Raw genomic sequence first — 24,927 nt, 5'->3', positions numbered from 1 at the left:
ATGGAATGACAAACAAACTGTTTCAAATACTATATTGAAGGCAACTACATATTGAATACTTCTGGTCAAAATTAGAAAAAAAACAGATATACAGAGTCTTAGAATGTCTTAAGATAATGCTATGAAAATGCTACTTTAGTTAAAGTCTTAAAAATGTTATACATGCAATACTTTATCCACTTTACCCCAATTACCCCAAAAGTGATGTTATCTTTAGCAAAATCAAGCAGGTTTATTAGTACAAGCTTCCAATTGCAGTTGTAGACAGGTGTAGTTTTCTGTATGGTAAGTTGAGTTCTAGGTTTTCCTGTGTGATACTTTGTCTGATACTTATTTACTATAATGCCTTTTATGAGTTTTCTTTTCCCGAGTTTGGAAAAAAAAATCCCGAATTATACCTTCATGTAAAAATTTTCTTCAAAATCATGTGATCTGTGTGTGTTACATTTGAAAACAAGATGGTTTTTTTTAACATGTTTCTGTGTTGTGGACTGACAATAGGTTTGGAAAAAACAAATGCAGTGATTAATACCCTGGAGGAACTAAAGAAGGAGCTTGAGAAACACAGAGATCATCTTACACAGCAGCTTGAAAGAATAGAGACTGGGAGAAATGAGAACAAGATGAAGATTCGACAAGTAGAGGACACACCTGACTTTTTGAAAGAAAAAGATGACCTATTAAATGTCAAATCGAAACTAGATGATGAGCAGAGAACATATGGAACATTTGTGCTCCATGTTGACCAGATGCTACAGACAACAGATACTCTACTCAGTTACTACTTGTAATTGCGACTGAGAAGTTGATAATGTACAACAAAGATCACGCTGACTTTGTGTTTGAAAAATGTTTTTAAACATGAAATTCTCATTTCTCAATTACTGAAGCTCCACTGAGCTTTCTTTGTAACAAAATGGAATAATAGAATTAATAATTAACTGTAACATAAGGCAGGTCAATCATCTATAATTTCAGTGCATGAAGAAAGAGTAAATTTATTTTTGAGGTGGTCTGAGAGTCACATATTTGTATTTTATGTCTGGGTATTGTAAAAAACTCCAATAAAAACTCAAAGCTGTTAATGGTTTACCAGCCTAGTGCTGTGCATACTGCACAGGGGCTGATTACCTTTCTTATAAAAAAGCATTATAAAAGGAATTCTATTCTATTATCTGGGCTAATTGCATTTGCACAAACTGGAAATTCTAGTCACTTGGCTGGGTGTATGACTGCGATTTATTTGTTGCATTGGTAGTCTTTCATTGTTTCATACCTTCATCTTTTGATTGTTAGTGTAAAGAAATAACTAGATAAAACTGGGTGTGATTTCTACTCATTATCTGTTTTGGTTTGTATAATCAGTATATATTACAACTGGGTTTCAGTTTTGGTTTTTTGCTTGTTTTTCTAACTCACAAACAGACAACACTGTATGTTTCAAAGGTAACAACATTTGCATTAAATGAGGTGCTCTCACTTGGTCTTAACTCTCATTGCTGTACTTTATCAATTCCTATTATCAGTTCCTGTTGGAATGCACCGTGGCACTTTTTCTTTAGCTAAATTTGCGTAGGTCAATTATTGAATTACTAACTTTTACTTTTGTGTAGAGTTTGCACGTTCTCCCCATGTTTATCTGTGTTCTGTGTAAACCATAGTGTACACCACACATGCAGTTATGTCTTTGGCACAAAGACTGCAATCCCAATTAAGCCACAATTTTTTACTAGAAGTAAGTTCATCAGTTCATTATCACTATCAATGCAGTTTTTACTATGACAGTAGTAGGTGCTACTGTACATGGTGATCAGGAGGAACACTTTAGGTGAAAGTATTGGAGGGCTGATGCATAATTTTATATGAAAAATTTATGCTCCATACTGAAAAGTTACTACAGCAATGTATTATTGGTTCTGAACTACTCAAACTCACATTTTAAACACTTCTATTACTTTGTCTTTAATTATCTTCAGCTAGCAAAGTATTGCAAGTCAATAATTACTAGAGACAGAGATAAGCAGAGTGTACCTTGATCTACAAAAATCCTAGATCAAGGTACATTATTTTAGTACTTTGACTTACTGACTGCACTGAAGTAAATGTTGAGAGCAACAACAGGTATGAACTCTTGTTTCGACATTACTTGGTGATGATTAGTTTTCATGTAGATAGGTGGGGGGTGGGAGGTTGGGGGCATGCTGCCTTTGTGTTTAAATAGTGATTTTAAAAATCGACAGCTTGATATTCAGGATTTTATGATTGAGTTACTCAAGCTAACCGTTTTTTTTTAGGAAATTGGAATGTTAATATTAATTTTTCTGCAAAAGACAGTGGTTAATTAATTTTGAGGTTGAGTTTGAGAGTTATTGTAACAGAAGTCATACATTTGTATTCCGGGTACTATAAACAACCTTAATAAAAACTGTCATTACCAGGTTCCACCGTATTTAAACAAACTAGTAATGGTAGTTACATGATAGGTTGTGTGGCTAGAATTTAGCTGTTAATTTGTATGTAAGTTCTTCATCTTTAACTTAAGCTGGTTTTGTTTTGACAAGGTCAGTTCATGACTTTAATAAGTCCTAGGTCCTGATTTTTAAGATGAATGGGTGTGTTAAAACATTTGGCTGGAAATACAAATTGTCAGCTTGTGTTTGGTTCTGTACCACTATCCGATACCAGTGTATGCATAAATGCATAAACCATGTGAATTTTCATGCTGCTGAATATATATTACAATGATTTCAGTGACAGAGATGTTTATAGATGTAATTTCCACTGTTGACCACCTGTGGGAAATATCATCTCTCAAAATATTTGTGCCCATAACATTTAGTTTCAGAATGTACTCTGTATGTGCAACTGACCTCCAACTTGCAATCTGCTGATCTAAAATTCAATGTCGTAAGCAATGGCAGAAAGAGATGAATCAAACAGCTGCAGCCCAAACAGATTTAAAAAATGTGCCTGATATTATTACAGCAAGAGGACAGCCTGTAACCTCTGGCACTAATCTGATGCAGCACACTTGAAAGAGTTTTGCTCAGACTATAAAGCAGCCCTGGCAGGTTGTTTCGCTCTCCTCTTCACCTGAATCCTAGATTTATTGTATTGTAACAATGGTTAAATGTTATCTTACAGTGACAGGTTGGCTATATGTGCACACTGTTGTTATTTCTTGAAGATACATGTTTGGTTGTGCTGCAGGAAAAAGGGAGTTAATGTGTGCAGGAAGGGGAAGGGGAAGGGGGTCCTTGTTGTTGTGTGATTGTACGGGGCTGAAGTGAGGTGCTGTACGAGAGCACTCTCCCCGGAGTTAACGGCCCGCTTGCCTGTGTTACGGAATAAACGGACAAACTGAGATCAAAACGTCTGGTTCTTGAGAATGTTACAGTATTATTTTTCACATGCATGCAGTAGTACGTATCTGTTTTATCTTTCATGCATTAAAGAGGTTAAAAATTGGATCACAGTAAATTAATCGATCTAGCAGTAGTTTTTACATATTTACAAGACAACACAGTCTGAGCATAGTTTATTTTTTAAATTTTATTTATTATTACTTCATTCTTTCACAGAACATCATGCTGCTAAAGCGAAGTAAGAGGCAGCCTACATCAGGTCTCACATGTTTCATTTTTCATCAGGCTCTTGTTCTGCTTCTCCTAACATGCTGCTGTGAAGGTAACTTTGGGAAAACAAAACAAAATAAAAAGACTTGACTAAAGACTCTTTATTAGAGTGTGGTAGATTCGTATTTTCAGAGTAATGGGTGACTTTAACTGTCACTGAGAGTTCAGTATTAGTGATGGGTCGTTCGCGAACGAAATGGCTCTTAGAGCCAGATCTTTGAAGTGAACGACGTGAGCCGGCTCCTTATCGCGAGCCGTGGGTTTTTTTTTCTTCTTCTTTCTCTCTCTCTCTCTCGCACTTTTTTTTCCGCTTCACTCCACACGCGAGCCTTGTGCTTTGCGCTAGGCAGAGGGGGGAGGGGCGGTAGTTACAGTCGCAGTAGCACAGGATCAGAGCGGGAGGGAGAGACAGAGAAAGAGAGCCAGGGACAACAACATCACATTAAAAAGGTATAGTAATCATCCACAACTATTTTCAGTTGCAGATGATAAAGGATTCAGAAAGTTTATTCATGCAGGCCCATATGACAGAGAATGTGCATCTTCTTTTTGTTTTCATATTTTAATTTATATTTAATTGTGCTGTGGTTTGCAGTGTTTTGTGTTGTTTCATTTTAAATTTGTTTAAAAGGAAAAGCTGAAAATTTAAATAGTTAAAAGTTGAACAGTGACTAGTTGGTTTTTGTATTATATAATTTATTTATTACATTTTATGTGGAGTGACTAAATAAAAGTATATTTACGGTGGCCCCTACAGACAAAGCAGCACGTACAAACTTCAAAACACGTACAAACCCTGAAGCACATACATACTCCAAAACATGTAAAAACTCAGAAGCACGTAAAAACTCCAAAACACATAAAAACTCAGGCTACATCCACACGTACCCGGGTATTTTTGAAAAAAGGAGATTTTTCTATGCGTTTGCACCTTTCGTCAACACATAAACGGCGTTTTCGGTCACTGAAAACGGAGATTTCTAAAAATGCCTGTCAGGGTGGATATTTTTGAAAACTCTGTTTTTGCATTTACGCGTGGATGAGGAAAACGGAGAAAACGCAGCGTCAAAGATGTGCGCCTTTTTTGACGTCACACTGTTTTGTTTCGGTGAAATGAATTTCTACAATACTGTTACTGTTAATTGTACTCTCTGCAGTGTTTAAATGCTTACATATACACACACAGTTACTGTCCCTCCACACATACGACTCGGTTCTGCTTCTACGCTCCATCTTTGTTTACTATTTCCCACCGAGGCTTCTAGACTTCTGATTGGCCAACATTTCTACACGTTTAGGAATATATCGGTGATAGGTTTGTAGCGTAAACCTATTCGCTGGAACGTTCAGGACAATTTGCTACACAGCAAGAACAAGACACAAGTAGGCAACGTTCTTTGTGTTACTCATGCATGAGGGAGGCCTGCCTGGAGCCAAGTGTCGTTCCACCTACTTGACCGCCATCAGACTCTCAGCCAGGTTCCCCATAGCACTCCTTTTATTGAAGTTACTTGAATATGCATAGGGTCATTAACATATGATGTATACATACACACAAAGACTACCTTGCCTGTGGTTTTGTAAGTGCGTGTGTGTGTGTGTGTGTGTGTGTGTAAGCTGCTGACCAAAAGGGTCATAAAGCAGGAACAACATCCTAGGTCATAAAGAGGGTAACCTCCCCACACCCAATCTATGGTTCACCCTAGATAACACAGTGAAGCCATACAAAGGGCAGGAAGTTTTACCACATCAAAAGAAGCAGATCTTCCAGATAGGATGTATCTGCAATAAAACGCTATAGCCCCTCACCCAGAACCTCGAGAATCTGGGGAGGGGAGAACAAAAGAATTCCTTTCAACACACAGTTAAAGTACAAATGGTAAGAATAAAAATGACAAACATTTAACAATTCACTCTAACAATCGGCACCTGTTGCTTTGGCATGCTCCTAGCAGCGTTTTCCTTCATTTCTGCGTTTACATGTGGAGGGGATTATTTTTTAAAACGAAAACGGAAAATCTCTGTTTTCAAAAATATCCATGTACGTGTGGACGTAGCCTCAGAAGCACATAAAAATTCCAAAACATGTACAAAAGACAACAGAAGTGCTCCAGAATGCTAGGCGCAGTGTTGAGCTTTTGTTACCTAGAGGCTACACAAGCCAGCAAGTACCAACGACCGGTGTGTGGTAGTAAGAGGTAAATGAACTTTTTTTTTTAATTATTTGAATATATATGAGTGCTTGTGTATAAATACACAAACAATACACATATGCTTTCAATTGTGTAATTTAAGTGATCTAGGTAGCTCTGTTTTGGAAGTTCAGTTAACGCTAGAAATGTGTTTTAGAGTTTGTACGTGCTTTTTGGAGTTTGTACGTGTCTCAAGGGGCCACTGTATATATTTATATATATAAACATATATAAATAAAACCACTTCTTTTACATTAGTAATTCCTTTTGTGCATAATTTTATATTATTGTAATAATAAATTAATTAAAGCAACAAAACAACCTGAAGAGCCGGTTCGGAGCCGAAAGAGCCGGCTCTTTTTAGTGAGCCGAGCCGAAAGAGCCGGTTCTCTAAAAAGAGCCGGAAATCCCATCACTATTCAGTATCATTTTTACGTTAAAACCTGTTAACATGTTATGCTGATTGGTATCTAGGTGACGGTACATTTACACGGAATTTTTAAAAAAACACGCAATTGTTGTGTTCAGCTGTTACATATAAATAAAGATTTTATAAAATAAGTTTGGATAAGTAAGGGTCTCATTCCAGGAATCATCTTTGCAGGTCAAATTCAAGTCATTGGTCCATCGCAGGCAGTAACTGTGATGGTGGGTGATGACATTATTTTGCCATGCCATCTGAAACCGGCTTCAGATGCTTCTGCTATGACCTTTGAATGGGCAAGACCTGACCTTAAACCCAGATCCATGTGTGGCATGAAGGTCAAGACCTTCATGTTAATCAGCATTCATCTTTCAAAGGACGGACATCGGTGGACATCACTAAACTGAAGCATGGAGATATTTCACTGAAACTCTCCAAAGTAAAACACTCAGACAGAGGAATATACAGATGTTACTTTCCAGATTTGGATAAAGAGACTACTGTCCAGCTTGTTGTTGGTAAGCACAAGTTATTTTTGTGCTATTTTTATCTGTGTACACAGAGGTGTTTTACCAGCCATTAGTACTTAGTATGTTTGATGTGATAATTATTACTCTGTCCTTTAATTGATTCTTATTTTGCTCATCAGGGAGTATTTCCCAGGCAGTTGTCAAGTTAGTAGGGATTGACCAATCCATAAGTGGAGTGGTGTTACAGTGTGAGTCTGCAGGCTGGTATCCAGAGCCTGAGCTGCTGTGGTTGGACGGTGAGGGAAACCTCCTCTCTGCTGGACCTACAGAGACCCTCAGAGGTCCTGATGACCTCTATACTGTCAGCAGCAGAGTGACTGTGGAGAAGAGACACAGCAACAACATCACCTGCAGAGTCCAACAGAGGAACACCAACCAGAGCAGAGAGACACACATACATGTTCCAGGTAAAAAAACAAACAAACAAACAAACATTTGATTTGGGTATACTTTTATATTTGTATATATTCATAAGTCTAACGTTTTGTCATATTTCAGTTGATTTTTTTGGGACCCCGTGTAGCTCTGGCTCTTGCATTGCCATCAGCTTGACTGCTTGTGTCATGAGTGTCCTTGTACTCATCTTTGCTGTGTGGAAAAACAAACACAGTAAGTCATCAATATATTAGTTCTAACCTTCTTGGATTTGTGAAACTGACAGCATAACTCTTCGTAGGTAGGTTTTGTTAAAGTAGCAATAAAAATACAGATGGGTTTCTACCCGTTTTTTTGAAAATATTTTCTTATTGAAACACATTTGGATTAAAATGTATTACTTTAATGCCCTACTGAGATTTTAATATTAAGTCACATTTAACTTATTCTTGTCTGGCCTGTAACACTATCAAGCATCAATGCATAAAACACATTAGCTGTGTAACTTCCTTTTTGTCTGTTTGATAACAGAAACCACTATGATCCGACAACAAGAGAACTTGTATCACACCATGAATCAAAAAATGAAGGATGACATGACCAAACTTAGTGAAGAATTACAGAAGAAGGAGGAAGAGCAAAAAAAAATAGTGGAGACATTGATGGGTCACAAGAAAGATTTGAAAGAAGAGGAAGATAAATTTAAACTGCAATTAATGAAAATGGAGGAAGTGGTGGAGGTCAGTGAAATGGAGCTCCACTCAATGGAGCAAGATAAAGGTTCCTCCAGTGCACCATCTTTAAATCTAAAAAAAAAAGTCTTGGAATGCAAATGGAGCGTGAATGACACAGTGACAGCATCTGAGAAACTGGTACTAAGCATAGAGAAACTGCTACAATATATAAAAACTGTGGCCAGCCCTGATCAGAGTATAGAATCTGATCAAACTGAAGATAGTACACTGATCTCAGAGGAAGAAAAACAAAAGTAAAGCGATCACATTAATAGTGTGATCATTTTTTTGCAGGAATTAAGAAATTCACATAGTGCACTAGTAAGTTGGTCCTAAATTTGCTTTTGATTAAAGCAAATGTCTATCCTTAACAGTCAATAAATACTGTTATTATGATTTTTTTTTTGGTGAAGTAGTGCAAAGTGATACAATTGAACTTATGTCAACATACATTTTAATCAATGATTAATTATTTCAGTTCAGCGTAATGTGTTGGAAATTTAGTGCATTAAATAAAAGAAGTCAACTGCTGGAGTTGTCTTTCGAGAGTTTTATTCTTACAAGAAGGAATTCATTCCATACAGAGAATGTAGCAGAATTCAGCAGTGATGGAAATAGCGGCGTTACAAGTAACGGCTTTACTTTTTTCAGTAACGAGTAATCTAACAAATTACTATTCCTATCGTTACAACGCTGTTACTAACAGGAAAATGCGGAGCGGTTGCATTACTATTTTTCAACAAACAAACGATTGAAGCTGTGTTCAGCTCACCACATCTTATATTAGTTGCACAGAAGTAGCTGTCTAGTAGTCTGGGCACTACAGCTTTAAGCAGCTAGGGGCGCTCCCTCGGACGGCAATCACTTTCTGGCACACGATCACTTTTTGGCACAACACCTGGAGCTAAGCAGGCAAAACAATCTGCATGAGTGCTGCTGTTTGGCTGAGGAAGAATAAAGTAGTCGTGGTAAGCCAATCACATGACCACTTCAAGATGACAAAACAACAAGGTGATATATACCAGTTTTTAACTTGTGTTGATAGGCCACATAAAACCAGAGTCATGATAAACAATATATACGCGTGTTTTCCCCTCATTAGTTTCGTCACGTTTACTGTCTAAGGACAGCGCTAGCATGCACTCTCTGCTTATGAGCAAAAAAATTTAAAAAACCAAAAAAACTCCCCTTTTGTGTTGATGGAAAAATGTACCATGTCGACCAATCAAAAAATGATATGGCAACATAACATTTGGTTGTTTAGGTAGAGGTTGGAAATTTTAGGAGTGACATAAATATAAATTCAGACATGTGAGGTAGTGCTGAAAAGGATGATACCAAACACGGCAATGTAAATAGCTTTTAAAGGTGAAATGTAGAGATAAAATCAAAAGTAATTAAAAATGGCCAATTACAGTAGCTTGCAAAAGTATTCGGCCCCCTTGAACTTTTCCACATTTTGTCACATTACAGCCACAAACATAAATCAATTTTATTGGAATTCCACGTGAAAGACCAATACAAAGTGGTGTACATGTGAGAAGTGGAACGAAAATCATACATGATTCCAAACATTTTTTACAAATAAATAACTGAAAAGTGGGGTGTGCGTAATTATTCAGCCCCCTGAGTCAATACTTTGTAGAACCACCTTTTGCTGCAATTACAGCTGCTAGTCTTTTAGGGTATGTCTCTACCAGCTTTGCACATCTACAGACTGAAATTCTTGCCCATTCTTCTTTGCAAAACAGCTCCAGCACAGTCAGATTAGATGGACAGCGTTTGTAAACAGCAGTTTTCAGATCTTGCCACAGATTCTCGATTGGATTTAGATCTGGACTTTGACTGGGCCATTCTAACACATGGATATGTTTTGTTTTAAACCATTCCATTGTGGCCCTGGCTTTATGTTTAGGGTTGTTGTCCTGCTGGAAGGTGAACCTCCGCTCCAGTCTCAAGTCTTTTGCAGACTCCAAGAGGTTGTCTTCCAAGATTGCCCTGTATTTGGCTCCATCCATCTTCCCATCAACTCTGACCAGCTTCCCTGTCCCTGCTGAAGAGAAGCACCCCCAGAGCATGATGCTGCCACCACCATATTTGACAGTGGGGATGGTGTGTTCAGAGTGATGTGCAGTGTTAGGTTTCTGCCACACATAGCATTTTGCATTTTGGCCAAAAAGTTCCATTTTGGTCTCATCTGACCAGAGCACCTTCTTCCACATGTTTGCTGTGTCCCCCACATGGCTTGTGGCAAACTGCAAACGGGACTTCTTATGGTTTTCTGTTAACAATGGCTTTCTTCTTGCCACTCTTCTGGGAATTAAAAATAATATAATAAAGACAATGCACTAGTTCTTATGAATTCTTTATTAGGTTTTTTTGATATAGGATTAAATTGACAGCTTGTAAAGGTGAAGCAACAAGGTCCATCCTACCTGTGTCAGAAAAGAGCCAAAGTTAGAGCTGCTTACATTTAATCATTTGTCGGTAACCTAAACATATGGGAAAAGAGAATTTGTAAAAGTACTCACCTGTCCTGGTTGCTTCCTGCAGGATGTGGAGCAAAAGAGTGGAAGCAGATTAATCACCTGCTTAAGAGCTCCTGGAGCAGACCAGTGTGCCGGGTTAGGGGAGTATGGTTAGATAGTAATGGTTGAAGCGTATGTTATTGATTTGTTTACAGTACGTTTTGGAAATATGTATATGTTTGTTATCTGCTCTAATGTTTGTTGGGTTGTGTTTTCATTTTGATTAGTTAACACCCATAGTCGGGCTAGTCCGGATGCTCACCTGAATAGGTAGAGTATAAAAGAAAGCCATTTTTGCTTTTAGTGGGTTGTTGTTTGTGCTGTTAACATGTGCCTTCTTTACTAAAGTGCCAGTCCATGGATTTATTTTATGCCAGTCTCGCGTCATACTATTGGAAGGAACCTATGACCGCCGGCCAAAACTGACAGGGGCCAAAGTTGTGATCTCAGTGAAGAGGTAGATATGCAGAGACAACATGAGTATTAGAGGGCGTGGCTTGAAGAAATGAGACTTGATATATTAGTTCAGAAAAATAAAAATACAACGCAAGAACATATCTTTAAAAATTGTGTTTTGGGGATGTGAAATAAATAAAAAGCTCGCAGCCTCAAAACAGAAGCTGTATCCAAACAGCCTTTAATAAATCCCAAACTTTACTTGAATACATACGTAACAAGTGTTAAGAATTATAACGTCTTCAGCATCTACAGTGAGGCCACACCCCCCCCCAAAAAAAGTAGAAAAACTGATTTCATTACACTAGTTGAGCAATGTAAAATCATGCGGTCACTCAACTAATCTTAAAGGCTCATGAAAGAAACAAGCTTATGACAAAGTTAAATGTATTGAGTCTGTCAAAACTAAAAACAAAACTAAAACCAAAATAAAAAAGGAAACACAAATTGTTCTCGTTTTTTCCAAAAATTGTTACATTTATCGACCGACAGTGAAAATGGTTGTCAAGAGCCCCATACTCACCGCCTTTGACTTAATAATAACGATAATGAGTGAAAACTACGAATTTGTAAAATAAGAGTTCAACACTTGTATGTACAAAACAGGCAAACAAACTACTGCGATCATTCTGTCTCTACACAGCCATCACCGATCTCCTCAGAATCTGTTTCACTCTCAACTTCCTGCAACAACGCGTCAGGTACGCCTTGGTTTGACCCCACAACAGAGGCTATAATGTTTTCTAGGTGAGGATTTCCCTTTGCCTCCTCCTCAAATCTTTCCAACACCTCCCCATAATCATCTTTCTTCAGATTATCCACAAAGTTTTCAAATATAGTGAGCAGAGGAAAGGCGTACGCAATCACATTCTCGCTAAGATTCGGAAACCCGTAGAAAAACCCGCCACTGTGCAAAGCAAACACTCGTCCGTCGGCATCGAAAACCGGGGAGCCGGAAGACCTGTGGTACATGAGAGTGTTGTAGGTGACGTAGATATTTTTATACGGGTCGTTTTTGATCTGCTGATTGATTTCACAAAGACTGCAAAATTCCTCGCAGTCTTCTAAATTTTCATTATTCTCTCGCCTCTCTTTCTCGATGACACATGTAGGACTCATTTTTTTCACTCCTCCTCCCAGGTGTCCGACGACACAGGCCTCGCCGTCTGAAGGCACAGGTCCAAATCTCTTATGGAGCCCTGGCGGTACTTTCTCTGTTTCCAGCTTAAGTATGACATAATCTAACTTATCGTTGCCGATTAACACCTTAGCGCTGAGGTTGTTCCTGTCTGATTCTTGGTCTTCAAAGTTAAAGACCACGGTAACGTTTACAAATTCACGCCAGTTAGGTGTGTTTGATTTAACCCAGTAGTCGAATAAGTGGGCGGTAGTCAAGACAAAGTTGTCAAATAGCACAAAGCCTGTGCCTTGCTTTATGAGGGAACCAGTTATGAGACAAACTGACTCGCTCAGTTCGAGCAGCAACATAACACTGCGAATTTCAGTAAAAGGCTGTCGGCTCTTTCCAAAGGTCTCCTTCCTGTATTTCAGTGTTTCCTGAAAAGAATTTTTAGGGAATCTACTCTCCATCCATCGTTTCAGACACGGATACTGCTGACAAAGTAGATCGTAAACCTTACGGTCAATGCTGCTGCCCGTTTCTTTGATTGCCGTTTTTAGACTGAATCCGTTCTGTCGTGCTACATCTAAGACTGATGTTATTCCACCGCTGCGCTTTGCATTATTTAATGTGTGTGAAGGTTTTTGCTGCCCTGGGATGGCTACATCTTTTATTTCCGTATCTGCTCCCTGTGAAAAACATATCTGGAATTTCTTATTGTCCAGACGATCAATTATGTCTGTGCACTCAGTCTTACGTTCGTCGTTGATGTTAACCAGCTCAAAGTAGCCCAGGTCATCGGTGAAGCGACCGTCTCTTTTCAGAGCCTCAGCCGCAGTTATTCCCTTCTCCCTGTAAACACAAAGATACTTGAACTGTTTTAAAGCGTCATTTTTAAAAAAAAACTTCTCTCTTTTTTGGCATTTAGTCCTCCCTTTGTACTGATGTAAAAGACAGAATAGTAATCTCTCGCCTTAACCATCTTCTTATATTTATTGAAAGGCCTCCGTGCAAGCTTTAAAGACATTTTCTAAAAATAAAGAGGATTTCATCATCCGCAGTTTGTGAAAACTGCAGTTAAAAAACAAATCAGTAAATTCACAAATGAAGGACTGTTTTCAGGGGTACGCTTCATGTACTGATTAACATACACTTAAAAGATGTACATGGATTTGCTCTATGAATATGCTCAAGAGTCTGTTTGAGCTAAAAACTTGAAATATATATATATGTATATTTTAAATCAGTAACATAGATAAAATGAGTCACATTTTAAACACTGTTTGAATAATCAACGAGATATTTATAAAGGGCAGGCTACAACAGACACTGGTCCCCAGGGGCACGGCAAACTTGTAAGCCCTAGTTCAGCTCCCGAAAAATATGCTTGAGTTGTTCTTGCGTCCAACAAAAATGAGTTCTGATATGTTTTATTTTTAATGTTACTGCGTTGAAGTTAGCATAATTTAAATTCAAAAAATTATTAGTCTCTTAAATGAATGGCATCTTGACAGGGACTCTGTGAATGGCTTAAAAAAACTAATACATTGCTTTTACATCTTGTGCACTTGAGTACACTCCAATGAAACTTGGAAAGTGGGACACACAATATGCAAATGATGACTTGGCATTTGTTAGGGAGGAATGTAAGCATAGAGATGAGGAATTCCTACTTCCCAGTCATGTACTCTGCAATGTGCATTGTGTCAAAACTGTACTTGTAACATGTTTACTTCTTTTCAGAATGAATGGCTAAGAAAAAAAACATCAAAGTTGAGGTTAGTGTTCACCACAGTATCGTGTTTTTTTATTAGGGTAAAATTTCTCTTTGGGTAAAAATTAAGCCAACATTCAAGTGTCAAAGGTCGGTTCTAAAAAGCAAGTCAGTCCCTGAAGCTTATTTGTGCCACACATGATAATTCAGTGACTGCGGGGATGTGTAAGGAATGTTTTGGGACTGTAACCCTGTCTGATCTTAAAAAAAAACTAACTTTGTTGTTACATTACAGCAATATTGAGGAAACATTTAACGGCTGATCATGGAGCAGGATGAAGGTCAAAGGGAAAGTACCTGCCACGCTTCCGGTTATGCTTCCATCCTGCGTAGTCATCTGACCGATCCATGCTATATCGCCCCTCCTGACCTGGAGTGGTATAACGTGTTGTAGAAAAGTTTGATCGATTCGCTCTCTCTCTCTTAAAAAATAATAATTTTCTCTGGGGGTTTTTCTCATATGCTCAGACGGAGGAAGCATCCCGAACTCTCGGAGGTAATTGACCCGGATAAACCGACAGTCATCTGACTCCTTCTTGATGTGCGTAAAACAAGGCCGTTTTCTTTTAGGGTTTCTGTTTTTCTGTCTATCCGGAGTTTTCTGCTAATGAGAAAACCTGTTGTAAAAGTGAATCTAAAAAAAAGAAAACTCTTTCCCACAGGGGGGTGAAATTGCTTTAATAAAATTATTTGGAACACTAAATAGGACCGACTTCTGAATATGCGCTTTTTTTTTTTTTGCTAAGGGTTACTTTACACGTACAAGGAGTTGAGACCTGTATGAAATTATTTGCTAGGTTACAAGCATTAAGAAATACTAATATTGATTAGAGGGTTTCTGTCTGTCGAGTTTTCGGCTAACGAGATAACCTGTTGGAAAAGTGACTCTAAAAAAAGAAAAGTCTTTCCCGCACAATACCTCATGCGAGGGTGTTTTAATAGAATTGTTTGGGGCCGATTTCTAAATAGGACTGAGTTTTGAATATGGGCGCGGCGCTCTTTTCACTAAGGGATATTATTTTTTTAACACATACAAGGATGTAGCTTGCCTCCACCCGGCACTATATATATATTTATATATATATCCGTTACTAGCCAGATAATCTTAAAGGGTTTTTATTTTATTGCCTCTGTAATAAGGTTAATATAAGAAAGCAAAATAAAGCCGCTATTGAAAAAAGAAATGGCTCTTTACTGAGAAAAAATGGTTCAAAAATGGATCATTGTCATAATACTGAAACATTCAAACTACGAGTTTGTCTGTGAAAAACTAACTGCTGCGATCATTCTGTCTCTCTATACAGCAGGCGCTCCAATCTCCGCCGACTCATCAGAAATCTGCTGCGTCACCCCCCTGAAATTTTCCTCCCCCCCAGGAACCACCTCTCCTTTTTTCCCACCGGATGCGATTAGTCACACATATGGAATCGATTAGACACTTCCGGAGTACTTCCGGTAAGGTCAAAAGGTCAAGGCTGGGGTCATCAATCAAAATGATGACACAAGCTGGGGTGGAACTCTCTCTGAGGATGTTAATTGAGTTTAAGGTGAACTGCTGAATTGAGGTTTGTTTCAGTTTCAGTTTATATTTGTCATATGCAAGTTAGCACAGGGTCAACATTGCAATGAAATGTGTTTGATGAGCAGAAGACAGTCACTCAGCAGTATGGTACGGTAAAAAATATTACAAATATTAACAGACTAAATAAATATATATAAAGATATATACACACATGTATAAATAAATAAAGAAATCTTATGAAATCCTAGATAGAAATGTGACAGTTGACATGTTTTTTGTTTTGTTTTTTGGGGGGGGGTGGGAGAGGAGGCAAACGGGATATTGCACATGGGATAAAGTGGCAAGAGTGAACAGCAGTACAAGCTGAGCAGTACAAGATGTTAGAGTGGCAGTTAGTACAGAATTGCACGGAGTAAGGGTTTTTATTTTTACTTAAATACTAATAAAAATGGAGTGACCAGTGCAGAGTGTAGTATGCACTTGTGAAGCTGTAGGACAGCTTCTTTGTGCATCCTGTGAAGAGTGGTGGAATGCCATAGTTATGACATTCCATGTATCCTCTGCCTGCTAGCATCTTGCACCCTGCTGTTATGTACTGGATTGTCTCAAGGGCTGCACCTGGGATCTTGCCTGGTTCTGTATTTCTTTTAGAGCAGCTGTTACCAGTAGGTGTAAGTTGTGAGCCATACACCTGATGCACATAGTTACCATCAGCCATTGCCTTAACCATATTTGTGGCATTATCTGTGACAAAATACTCAACAGAAAATTTCGCTCCAACATCATCTTGCCATTGTTTCACAATGGCCTGGAGGTGATGTAGAATGTTGGCTGCTGTGTGATCTTCATTAAAAACCTCCCTCTTGAGAAGTGCTGTCACACGTTTATGTTAATCTATTCCCTGTGGACTCTGTTTGCATTCTATCCAGTGGCCAGTGAGAGAAAAAGTTGTGGAAAATTGGCTCGTCCAGATGTCAGGCGTGCAGTGCACAAATTTCCCTTCAATTTTGAGAAAGCTTCTTTTACTTTTGTTTTCACATCTTGGTAAGGTTGTGGTATAATTGTGCGAGAGAAATGCCAACGAAATGGCAGTTGGTATTGAGGTGCAACCACATTGAGAAGCTTGCGAAAACCTTTATTTTCCACTACTGAGTAGGGAATCAAGTCAAGGCAAATCATTTCTCCCTCTGTATTTGTTATTTGCTTTGCAGTGGGGTGGTTGGGTGGATAAGCCTGTTTTTCCATTAAATGCAGCTAATATAGGCGATTGAAACTGACTTAGATGGGGCAGAACATGTCTGTGATGATGAATTGGTGCTTCTGGGGGGGGGGGGGGGGGGTGTCAGGAGGAGAAAAGCTTTACTGCTATTATTTGCTGCTATTTTTATAATCATCATTACCATTTCATTATTAATAGTGATGTTGCATGCAGATGCATTCAGATGTTCAAATATATTGGTATTATATTAGTCTTTATTACAGGTCCAAGAAGAACCACTTTAAACTGTTGAGTTGAATCTATAACCCGAAATGCTTTTGAAGTTATAATCTTAAATGTTTGTATGCAGACGGCATGGTGAAAGAAAAGGCCCCACGTAGAGTAACTCTGTGTAAAAGGAGACAGGAAACACGTCTGAAGTTGCATGCTTCTGCAGAAGTGAAACTGAAAGCAGAGTGAGTGCAAGTTAAGAGCAGGGTGGTTTATTATGCATTTATCGTTGATTAAGTGTTGATTAAGCCTTAAGTAGTTGTGTTAGATTGAAACAGTTGTTTTATATATTTTACATATAAGTCAAGATCATTACACACAGGATGGCCTTAGCCTGGTTGGCTAAGTTGAGGTCAACTAAGGTTCAGAGAGTAGATGCAAACTCTGTGCACGCACAGACATACACACATACACACACATAGTTTCAGTTGTGCGGGCCTTGTGTCTAGTGGAAAGGTTACGAGGTTTAGCGGATGAAGTGAAGGGTGAAACAAAGGGCAGCAGAAGCTGACACATACACACACATCTGTATACGCATCTATATAGGTATGTTTTGCTCATGGCTGCGAAGTCGAGGCGTACATGTTAGTCTGGTCCAGGAAGTGCACCAGATGTCCCAGAGATAAGCGACAGCGGAGGCGAGCGTCCGAGGATGGAGTCAGGAAGCATCTGGCTTTGATGCGAAGATGATGTTCTGTTTTAAACTATGTTAAAAGTTATTGTGGTTTTAAGTTGACGTATGCTGTATTAAAATCTGCCTAGCAACGGAAGAGGGGGTGGTACAATCCTCACCTCTATAAAGTCGTTGTTTTGACTTTGTAAGACAGTTCAATACTGATTGGGCTGTTGAACTCACACATGTGTTCATTAAAATGCCGTCTAATTGCACACCGGACCGGATCTGTGGTTATTTTTGGATTCCCTCTCTCAATATCTGAACCTTAACATTTGGGGGCTCGTCCGGGATGTGTTTGGAGAAGTGATATGACTAACCTTTTTTCCCTTTTAATTTGTTAAGCTTGGGTGAAGCATTTTGAGTTTTTTGCCACATGAGATGTGTCAAAAAAGAGAGGGGTTTAAGATTTAATTTGTTTAATTTGAAATGGGTTTTAGTATGAGTTTATAAATATTGGGGTTGTTTGATAATTTAGATATGGTAAAACTGTGGCAGAGATTGTTATTTTTAAAGAAAGGATTAAAATGAACTGAATTCGGTTTAGAAGATAAATTGCTGGTGTTAATAAGAAGTTGTACACCAAACTTAAAGGGAAACTGTGGGAATAATAATAATGGGGAAGATGAGTGAAGATTTACGAGTAGAAGATGTGTGATTTCTTTTTGACTTTTAGAATAAGTTGTTATAATGTAGGCTTTAGAAACAGATAGTAAATAGATTTATTTCTAGGGTAGAGGAGAGCTTTTTATGAGGATGTTAAAAGTGTCACTGACCCGAATGAATAGCATTGAAGATTACATACACAGGAATGATTTCATACACATTGCATTTTGTGCTTATTAAAGAAATGTTGCTCAAGTCAATAACTGAAGGTCAGAAGCTTTGTTCGGCGCGAGGTCCGAGCAATTTATTGTGCAAGATGACAGAGCATTGAAGGCTGCGCACGCTTACAGACATATGGAGTTCATCAACACACATGACAGTATTGATTTGAGGCCAAAGGCCTGAAATCCATTTAGCTTTTATCTGAATTTGAGTTGGCCCAATAACAAGTGACAGACAAGAGGAACTGAATAGGAGTTGGCTTGTAACTAAACTGTGTGACATGTAAAATATTGAGATAACACATGCAGCTCTAAATTAGTCTTATTATATAAAATGCAGTTACAGAATAACAAATGCTTGTTGAAGTGACCAAGTTTTTGTTTAAAACAGAAGCAAAAGGGGAAAGTTTATATATTTTGGTTAAGTCTGATAAAGTATATTAGAGTGTATCATTACATTAAGAGCAGCAACATGAAATAAAATGGTATACCAAGAACAGGGTATAACACGGGAAATGTGGGTTCTGAAATGCAGTTAGAGTTCAGCTTTTAGCTATGATGAAATTTACCTAGGAGCAATTAATTATGTGCTTACACTTAGTGATTAAAGTGGTTGTTTTTCTTTGATTCTTTAGTAGAATAAGCAGTTATAGTGATTTTCTGGATACATTTCCTTGTGGTAGGTGACTTTAGATGAGAGGCACTTGCAGCAGCGACAGTTTTGTGCACAGGATGTTGATGCTCAGATAAGGAGCAACAGGAAGCACATGCAGAGATGTGAGAGCAGTGCTTTCAGAGTTTTAGAAATGATGAGTGATGTTGAATAAGATATAGAAATAAATGTCGAAAAACCAAATACGTAATTAGGTTCATGTTTTGAGTAATATTAGGTTGAATTAGGTTTGAATAAAGAGAACAACTGAGGAACAGAGTAAGTTAGAGCAGTAGTAGGGAGAAAGTGTTTTGTTTCCTTTACATGAGAAGATTTCCACCAGAGAGGGACTAACCTTAAGCAGGAGTGTTCTTAGGGGGAGCTGGCATTTCTAGAGAGGGTCAGAGTAATGTTATAAGTGTGTGGTGACCCTCTTCGAGGGCCACCACAAGAGAGGGAGTGTCAGGAGGAGAAATGCTTTACTGCTATTATTTGCTGCTATTTTTATAATCATCATTACCATTTCATTATTAATAGTGATGTTGCATGCAGATGCATTCAGATGTTCAAATATATTGGTATTATATTAGTCTTTATTACAGGTCCAAGAAGAACCACTTTAAACTGTTGAGTTGAATCTATAACCTGAAATGCTTTTGAAGTTATAATCTTAAATGTTTGTATGCAGACGGCATGGTGAAAGAAAAGGCCCCACGTAGAGTAACTCTGTGTAAAAGGAGACAGGAAACACGTCTGAAGTTGCATGCTTCTGCAGAAGTGAAACTGAAAGCAGAGTGAGTGCAAGTTAAGAGCAGGGTGGTTTATTATGCATTTATCGTTGATTAAGTGTTGATTAAGCCTTAAGTAGTTGTGTTAGATTGAAACAGTTGTTTTATATATTTTACATATAAGTCAAGATCATTACACACAGGATGGCCTTAGCCTGGTTGGCTAAGTTGAGGTCAACTAAGGTTCAGAGAGTAGATGCAAACTCTGTGCACGCACAGACATACACACATACACACACATAGTTTCAGTTGTGCGGGCCTTGTGTCTAGTGGAAAGGTTACGAGGTTTAGCGGATGAAGTGAAGGGTGAAACAAAGGGCAGCAGAAGCTGACACATACACACACATCTGTATACGCATCTATATAGGTATGTTTTGCTCATGGCTGCGAAGTCGAGGCGTACATGTTAGTCTGGTCCAGGAAGTGCACCAGATGTCCCAGAGATAAGCGACAGCGGAGGCGAGCGTCCGAGGATGGAGACAGGAAGCATCTGGCTTTGATGCGAAGATGATGTTCTGTTTTAAACTATGTTAAAAGTTATTGTGGTTTTAAGTTGACGTATGCTGTATTAAAATCTGCCTAGCAACGGAAGAGGGGGCGGTACAATCCTCACCTTTATAAAGTCGTTGTTTTGACTTTGTAAGACAGTTCAATACTGATTGGGCTGTTGAACTCACACATGTGTTCATTAAAATGCCGTCTAATTGCACACCGGACCGGATCTGTGGTTATTTTTGGATTCCCTCTCTCAATATCTGAACCTTAACATTTGGGGGCATCGTCCGGTGAGAGAGAGGGATGGTTTGGTGTAGACGGAGAGATCCGGGGTCCGTGATGATTGGACGGGCAGATACGAGTCAGTGGTTGAAAGTGAGAGACAAGCCGGCTTATACAAAGGTAAGGCACATACCTGTTGAATTTTCCAAAGTGTGCCAGAATTGGACATGACAAAATGAAAGTCTACTCACTGAAAATTACTGGTGAATGTCTGTTTTGATTTTGGTGAAGTTTTCATGAGGTTTACCGGTTGAAGTAATGATAATGAAGTATAAGTGACAGTACTGAGTAATGAGAATAAAGGAATGAAAAGAGAAAGCAGTTGGACTGCTAAGTGAACTTAGAATGATAGGGAATTTGGTCATTTTGTGGGTTGGAGCCCTATTGGTTATTCAACCCTTAAGAAGTTTCTCGGAGGTGACGCTCCCTGCTGGATAGAGAAATTTATCCTTCACCTAGCCGTGACTAGGGATAGTTTCGGGCAACATCCGAGGAGAACTGGGGAACCTCCAAAACTGTTGAGGGTTGTCCTTAATCTTAATCCTGTTTTGGGTGTAGATTGTTGTTTCAAATTACTCTAAATTACTTTAGGACGAGGAGTCTGGGACCCTTAAGAAGCGCATTTTCTCGGAGGTAACGCTCCCTCCTGGATAAAGACGTTTATCCTTGACCTAGCGGCGACTAATGGGTTAGTACGGTACGACGAACCGGGAAGGACTGGGGAATCTTCAAAATCGCTAGGGGATCGATCGAGTCCCCTATTTTGCGCTTTTTTGGCTACGATAAATTTGGTTAGGGCATTAGTAATCGGGCCACCGTCAGGGACGGAATACTGGCTAAAATTGGTCGCAAAAAAGTCTAGGACTTTATCGGTTGGACCGTTATTATTAAATTTGTCGAAATTGTGTAGGAGTTACAATTTTAGGAATCTGGACGGAACAGTTAGAGTCTGTTCTGGTGAAGTGGGCGCAAAAAAGTCTGGGACTTTATCGGTTGGACCGTTAGTATTAAATTTGTCGAAATTATATAGGTTTTAAAAGGCCTAGAATCTGTGCAGTTGTATTTATATGACGTCTGTGTAAAATAATGTAGAAACAGAGTGGTGTGTGATGAGTCTGATTGAGTGACAGGATGCTACAGTCCTGTGAGGTATTTTTAGAGAGCCTGTGTTCATGTAAATGAGCAGCAGTGACGCGCAGAGAGGGTGGTTTCGGTTTCGAGAGAATGGAGCTTTATAACTATTGTTTGAAAATTTTGCTAAATGCCTGTATATAAGAGGCTGGTTTTGCTTATTACGAGAGTATAAATACAGTTTGAATATATTAGTGTGGAGGTATAGTAAGTGACTGAATCTTGATAGATGTATATATTTTGAGCCATAAATGGTGGGGTGTTTTATTCTTCAGTTATGTGTGTGTGGTGTGAGAAGCTGTGAGAATGATTAGAGGTTTCAGTTTTTCTTTACTTGCTCTTTCTGATGATGAAAAGCATGGCTAAAATACTTGTATGAAAGCGTATTTTAACCGTGTGAATGCTGTCAGTATTTGATTTGAGTGACTCTGCATGTTTTGTCTGAGTGAGTGAAAAGGGGGGGAAGTTTGAGAGAGAAAAGGCAGTGTGTGTGTGAGACGATTCATGTCTGAAAGAGGTTAGAACATTTAAAAGTGTGCATGAAATAAAGGTGTACTGTTTTTAGATTAAGATTTAGTAGAATGAAAGAGGGTCTATAGACTATAAATACAGAGAAAAAACAAAAGAGTTAGATTAGTTTGGAGAAACAGGAAATATGGCTCTGTGTGCCTGATGTGCGAGAGGAAGTGGTGGTTGTGAGAGGAACTTTGCATGCCCATAAAAGGTAACTGAGTGTGTAAAGAAAGAACACAGAGAGACAGATGAGTTAAACTCGAGGGAGAAGAAGTAAACAGAGGTTTTAAGAATAAGAAATGAATATGATACTAATTATATGCTTTAGTGTGTTGATACAGGTGGACTTCTCTCAACATTGGAACCTTGAGTACAGCGGCAGAACAATAGATTAACAGAATTGGGAGAAAATAAGCCAGTCTTTGGCTCGAAATTGTGCGGCTTGATCTCTCATTTTGTCCCTGAAACTGAGAAGAAACTCAAAGGACAGTCAAGGACAAGTCAATCGCCTGATGAAGACCGACAGAACATCGTGGACTTGAAGAATTAACAGCAGACAAAAGAAACCGAACCAGTAACACTGACGACACCAGCAGCAGCATGTAAGAGAAGCGAGTAATGTAACATGTACTGTGAATCACAGGCTGGGCAGTTGAACAGTGGGATAAAGAATTGTGGAAGAGCCCTGGACATTGAGTGTCATATTTGCCATGCTTGGAGTAATCTTGGAAGAGAAGACTGAAGAGAAGAATGGAGAAGAAAAAGAGAAGGAACAAACTGTGTTTGCTGGAGCTTTGAAGCCCGAACAGGACACTGTGAAGGAAAAGGACCAGCGTCAGGTGAAGCAGCACGAGGTTGACTGAGAGAATATAGGGTAGAATTGGATTGAAAAATTGAAGCCAGAACTCATGATTGTTTAGGGATGTCCACCACAGCATAACAAAGAGGTAAACATTAGAAAAGGTAAGAATAATGAAAGAAAATAACTGACAACTATATTAATGAATAGAAAACACACATACACAAATTGTTACATGTGTAATTATTTTGAAATGAATCAGAAGTGAGATAGTTTGAATCTAAAGCTCAGTGAAAAGATGCATAAATTAAATATGAATACATAAAAATGCAATGATTAGCACAATATAGGATGCAAAGAAGAAGCAGCTTACACTTAATTAACATGAAATCTAACAAGGAAGAACACGCTTACATTCATATTCATGACATAAACATGACGTAACTGGTATTTGTGACAGGAAAGAGAGAAGTGGGTCGGTTAAGCACTCGTGATAATAATGAAAATGTCTTAGTTTTGTTATTTTCAGGAGTAAAGCAGACTTGGACCAATTCTCCACGGCAGCAGTCGGAAGAAAGTTAGAGGTTAACATCAATGGATAAGTTAAGGCAAGTTTCTGGTTGAATTGTTCACAGAATGATGTGTCCATGAACCTGGAAAGCAAGCCCTAACACCTGGCTGAAGACCAGGAGTGCTTTTATTAAAGGTGGGAGATTAAAATTTGGGTTAGTAATTCGGGGAAGAGAAAACTGACTGGTTAACCGGAGAATTGGGAAGGTGTCTGGGAGACTGCGAAGCCATAGATGCAAAAATAACACACACAAACAGAAAATGCATTAACCTGACAAAGACAAGCTCATGAAGATTAATGCATAGAGATTGATTAAAAACCTGGCTAAGAACACAAGCATACGCAATGAAGATCAGTTTGCTACTTGTATGAGTGAGAGAATGGTGTGAATGTTTAATAAAATAGACTTAAAGCTTGAGGTTGAAGTTGACTCAAAGGGGTTATATGACAGGGGAGTGAGTTATGGAAAAACAAAAGAAAAGTGATTAAAGTAGTCTAAAAGAGTGACTTAGGAGTGCTCTCGTACTGAGTGATTGAAACCAGTGATTAGTATAGAAAGAAAATGAAAATAATTCAATAATGTGTTAAGGTTTAAACATGTATTTCTCTTGTCAAGTTGGCTGTTGAGCTGTGAGTCACTATGCAAATTAGCTGGAGTGAGTGAGTGACAAAGACACTTCCTGTGTCTGTGTCTCGGAGGCTTTCAGTTCAAGAGAGAGCGGTGGCTGGTGAGGATTATTTGGCAAAATATATAATGGTAAAGTATCAGGATATTTGATTACGGTGGTCAGGTCTGTTCAGAGGGGCAGATTTGGACAGGAAATTTAAAATTTAGTGATGACACGTTGTTGAAATCGGTTTATATTTTATGCTGAATGAAAACATGGCAGAGTGAGGAAGGGTGATATTGTGCAAACGGTCTTTGATCTTTTGACGAGGTTTTCGGTGTGTTGAAAGGGTGAACTTTGAGATTGTTTCAGATTTTTGAGGCTGTTGTTTTTATTTCAAGAGAGGGTGTTTGATTAGACATGGATATGTCTGAGAGGGGCCCAAAAATTTTTGTAGTAGTGCACTCAGAAAAAACCTGTCAGGTGATTTTGTTTGGTACTTTGATGAGCTAATAATCAGCTCTCTTTTTTCATTTTTGTTCTAAGCAGGCCTGGAAGAGAGTGAACGGACGGCGCTGACAAAATTACCAAGTACGAAAATCAGGTGGGCTTTCCAGATGATAATTGGCAGCGGAGAAGTCTACCGGTGGAGACCTGATTGGTGGCGAGTCTCTGTCTAAAAAAGGATTGTAGCGATTCAATCCAGTCAAAAGTATAGAGAACTATTTTCCTAAAAAGGAAAACGAAATAAAACAAATGATTGAGCTCATTTTGCTGATGTGGAGCATTTCATTATTTGCGCAGAATGC

At 38.6% G+C, this 24,927-nt stretch overlaps 1 pseudogene; it reads left to right on the top strand.

Annotated features, from left to right (window-relative positions):
- The first annotated feature begins 2,104 nt into the window (after nt 1-2,104).
- Nucleotides 2,105-8,420, top strand: LOC100692383 (butyrophilin subfamily 3 member A2-like; annotated as a pseudogene).
- The last annotated feature ends 16,507 nt before the right edge of the window (nt 8,421-24,927 follow it).

The sequence above is a fragment of the Oreochromis niloticus genome, linkage group LG3 (assembly GCF_001858045.2).
Source record: "Oreochromis niloticus isolate F11D_XX linkage group LG3, O_niloticus_UMD_NMBU, whole genome shotgun sequence".
Taxonomy (NCBI): Eukaryota; Metazoa; Chordata; class Actinopteri; order Cichliformes; family Cichlidae; genus Oreochromis; species Oreochromis niloticus.
The sequence above is the reverse complement of the archived record's forward strand: the minus strand, read 5'-3'. Positions and strand labels throughout refer to the sequence as shown.